A 5219-nucleotide genomic window follows, 5' to 3' on the forward strand; every position below is an offset into this window, starting at 1 on the left:
ATTTTAATGTACAATATTATGGTTTCTAAATTTATGACTCTCCAAAATTATAGAGAGACAAAATTTAAAACTAAGAACGTACTACATTAACTACCCATAATTGACCATATAGGTATTGTATGCATTAATTCTAAAGAAACCGTACAAGTAAGCTGAAAAGTCATATTATTCTTTTAGATCGATTATTTATACCTCTCTCTCTTTAGGATTTGAAACATCTTGAATTGTGAAATCAAGAGCATCCAACAACAACATTCAAGAGAAGAACAGAATGTTGAATTACATAGTTTTGTTTTGTTTTTTTTGAAGGACTTTGCTTTCTTTCTTTTTTTTTTTTTTTTTTTTTTGTTGCTTTTGTGGAGGTTAAAGGACTTTAGATTTCATGCATTTTTACAATTAGAATCTAGATATTCTTCTGCTATTTTTATTTTTATTTTATTTTTATTTTATTTTTATTTATACTTTCTGTTTTCAACCATGTCTACCTATGAGAATAAATTTTTTCTGTAATTTTTTTTTTTTTTTTTTTTTTTTTTTTTTTTTTTTTTTTTTTTCCAAATGTTCAGAATTATTTGCGTTTTATTTGTTTTGAAATATAATAGGTATCACACAAAAGTTCCTACTAATTTTGTATTAATGCTTTGATATTTAGATTAAATTATGTATTCTTTTTGACATTTTATTTTTTCTTTGTACTTTTCATTTTAAACCATGTATACCTATGGGAACAAAGATTTAAACATGTTTTAATGTATATGGATTAAACAAAGATAAAGACTTATGTTTTCCGAAATTTAATTTTTTTTTTTTCGTTTATGTAATTTACTCCATTTTTAGCCATTTTTTGAAAATGTTTTTATGATTGTGAAAGAAAAACAAGGTAAAATTTATTTGATTGTTGTGCATAAAAAGAATATAAATATTTTTGAAACACCGAAGAGATATTAAGCATTGAACATGATGTGAGAATTTATTTGATTACGTTAAATGTTTAATGAAAGATTTTGTTTTATTTTGTATTCGTAAAAAAAATATTTTGTTTAGTTTATTTAGTATTTTTTTAATTGTTTATAATTACTTGGGTTTTATTTGTATTTAAATATAACAGGTATCACACTAACAATATCATACATTCATACTAATTTTTTTTATTAATGCTTTGGTAATTAGATTAAACCATGTTTTCTTCTTGTTATTTTTTTTTTCTTTATACTTATTTTTCATTATAAACTATTCATATGGGCACAAAGATTTTAACATATTTTCATTTATATGGATTAAACAAAAATTAAGTGTCTTATTTTTTAGTTTATTTGAATGTTTTAAGGAATATTTTTGTTTTTGTTTATATGATTTACTCGATTTTCAGCCATTTTGTTTAGTTTGCTATATATATATTTTTTAGAATGTTCAGAATTATATATATGAGTATACTTCTTTTCATTTTAAACTACTGATATGGGAACAAAGATTTTAATATGTTTTAATTTATATGGATTAAAATAAAATTAAAGGGTCTTATTTTTTAATATATTTGAATTTTTTAATGGTTTTTTTTTTTTTTTTTGGAATGATTCACTCAAAAAAATTTTTTTTTAGTGTTTTTTCTACTTTTGAAAGCAAAATAAAGCAAAAAACGTGATGTGAGAGGATTTATTTAATTCATTAAATGTTGATTGAAAAATTTTGTTTTATTTTGTAGGATTTGGCTTAGGTGCTGTAAAAAAAAATGGATAAATATATTTTAGCCCCCCAAACTACCAATGTTTAGATTCTGGCCCCCTAAACTACTACTTTCTGATTTTTTGGCCTCATCCGTCCATTTATGCCTTCAATTTTAAACACAAATCCGAAAATACCCCTCCTACACTTTGAAATTCCCACGGTTAAGGGAGGAGTATTTTCGGGTTTTTGGCCAATTTCTGTTAGAATTGACGGAATAAATAGACGGATGGAGCCAAAAAATCAGAAAGTGGTAGTTTGGGGGGCCAAAATCTAAGCATTGGTAGTTTGGGGGGTCATCCGGAGAAAGGGTGGTAGTTTGGGGGGCTAAAATATATTTAACCCTTACAGCACTGTCTTGACCATTGAAAAAACTACAGCATATATGTTGTAATATTTGGAATTTAGATATTCTTTTTGCTTTTTTATTTTTTTATACTTCTTTTTGTTCTAAACTACACCTATGTTAACAAATATTTTAAAAAGTTTTGTTTTTTTTTTTTTTGGGTTGAAATAAAATTAAGGATCTTAACCTTTATTGTCTTTTTATTGAAAGATGTGTGATAATTTTTTTTTTTTACAAGCATTTTTTAATCTATAATAAAAAGACTAAATATGCTTAAATTTTGAAACTAAATTATAATGAAAAATTCCGCGCATAGCGCGAGTTATAAGCTAGTTTAATTAAACTACTAGTACTACTACTATCACTACTTTAGGATAAGCTATTGTAATGATAACTTCAAAAGTTTAATGAGATACGTGCTTGTGAGCGGATTCCTGTCATGCCAACGTCTTCTTCTACTTGCTGTAGAATTTTTCTTTCATAATACATTCAAGTTATTCAACACCCCTAGGTTGAACAAGGTAAAGAGTTCAACACAGGCCAATGGAAAGAACTAGTTCAGTAACAAGTTTTTAGTATTCTGATTATATATGTTTGATTTTCATGTATTGTCTGTCCACATTGATTTGAAAAGATTGGTATGTACATGTGTTAGGAAGTTTTGAAAAATAATACTCTCTTTTTCTGATTTCCAAGACAAAGGATATTTACAATAACAAAAGAGAGGAATTTTAAAAAGGAGCCCAAGTACATATACACAACATCTTGATTGTATTTACTTATTAAACTGTGGGCTCACCGTTTCACCTCTAAAATTATGAAATTTTACAACTATAGAGGAGAGGGACTGAGGAGTTCCTGGCAACTATTTGGACTTCTATCGATGAAGTTTGAGGTAGATTTAGCATTTTGTTGACCAATTGGGACAAGAATCCTCTCTATTATATGATTAAAAAGAAAAAGTAGGCGAAAATGTTGGGGCGTTACAGTTTTAGACCTGGAAATACTTCGATTTTATTGTTTTTCCATCAACAAAGCTCGATTATAAACCCTTGAAACTGTCCAGAACGAATGCAATCCAAGGATATCTTGAATAAACTTGCTACCATTTGTTCTTCACTTTCATTCAAATCAATCCTTGCTACAAGTTGATAGAATGCTTTGGTGCACTCCACACTTTCAAATTGTTTAAGATTGTGCAAATTCTTGTACAAAGTTTTTTATATAATTGAAAGGAAGAAATTGCATTTCCTCATTCTCTACCCCTTCGAGCACTTGTTTTTTGGGCCATAACAATAGCAAGCTTCATAGACATGAGCAGGCCGGCTCATTGCCTAGGTGAATTAGGCAACCCCTAAGGCCCCCAATGAATTAAGGTCCCAACTAGCAATAGTATAATTAAGTTCTCTTATAAAAATAATAATAGAAAAACATTTTAAGGCCTAAATTATGATAAAGAGGTTAGTAAATGATTTTTAATTAAGGCTCCAATTATAGTAAAAAATAATTACAAACAATTGAATTCCAAGATATTGAAACATTAGAGGGAAAGAAAGAGAAAAATAGAAAGTCACATTAATGGCACTCTTGAAGCAATAACTAAACTTGTAATTTTGCTTGAACTTAAAACTAATATGTTAGTGTTTTTTTTTTTTTTTTTTTGAACAAATCGAATCATTCTTCATAAATCATCAAAATAGTGATCCAATAATTAGGATCTAGGGACAACCTGTTCCCTAAGTACAACATCATATTTTGCTTGAACTTAAAACTAACATGTTAGTTAAGTATTAAAATAATATTTAGAATAAATTAAATTTCATTTTGCGCAAATTAAATTATACATAAAAGGAATTATATGTAGCTCAACACAAGATATGTCATCCATTGAAACTAATATCTCACAACAGAGATAAATTCTACATGACCATTGGATAAAATTAAGAGAAAAAGGAGAGAAGAACGATTTTTAAATAAAAAACATAAACTAAAAATTAAGATAAAAAAGCCTCACTTGAATTTATTGTCTTTTCCCTCAAAATCTATCGAGTCAGTCTTATATATGAGGGTGGATTGATTTTCAACACGCCAAGAAGGTCAAACAAGGCCAGATGCTCTTATACCAAAATGATGCTTCTAGCATATTCATCTTCAAGAAGAAAGAGAGATCTAGGATTTATGGAAGAACTGATATGGAAAATCAAAGAGAGCTGAATCTAGGCTTTGTTATTGACACTGAAAATTCTTTATAATTGTTAAAAAACTAATTACAAAAGGCTGATAATCTGTTATTCATACTTTCTAACAGCTAATAATAGGTGGCTATAATACCCTTACATTATTGTTACTTAAGTCAAATGACAGTAAACAATTAACAAGCAACAACACTAAATAAAAATAAAAATTACAGAATTGATAGAAAATGTGCTACATCACAAACCCTTTAACCCCATGAGATATAAGAGAATGCTATATTGAACAATCTAGCCTACAAAAAAACGTCCAAACATGTCGTATAATTAGTATTGTACAACGCAACATCTTTTACAGATGAGTGATTGGTGCACGACATTATTGTGCATGACATTTACACAACCACTCACATTGAGTAGGACCCCGACATGTATGAGTCCCACCAATGTGAGTGATTGTGTAAGATCATTTTTCTACTTTACAAGGTTCAAGTGTATGGCTTCATTATTTACTCCATATTCTATAGATGTATTTCAATCACTTCCTTTAACATATTAAATTTCACTAGCCACGTAGCCATTTTCCTTCATATTTTTAAATGTCAATGGCCATGTGGACCAATTGAGACAAGGATCATCTCCATTATATGATTAGTATTTAAAATTGGTGCACTACCTGTGTACATGATGCCATATTATTTAATTTTTTTAACAAATTTACCAACATTGATATCATGTACAAGCACCTACTATAAATCTTTACCATAAAATGAATACTATTTATTTTGAATGAAATGGAAAGGATCCTTATTTGACCAATTGGGCAATCCAGAATTAATTGTGGCAACCAAAGCCTTCGTTTAATAATAATAATAATAATAAAAATAATAGTAAAAAAAACACTTCCCACTAAAAACTTTTGTAACTTGAGGCTCTGAATCGTACATTTTGCCCAATGC

Source organism: Alnus glutinosa, chromosome 4 (genome assembly GCF_958979055.1).
Source record: "Alnus glutinosa chromosome 4, dhAlnGlut1.1, whole genome shotgun sequence".
NCBI classification, from domain to species: domain Eukaryota; kingdom Viridiplantae; phylum Streptophyta; class Magnoliopsida; order Fagales; family Betulaceae; genus Alnus; species Alnus glutinosa.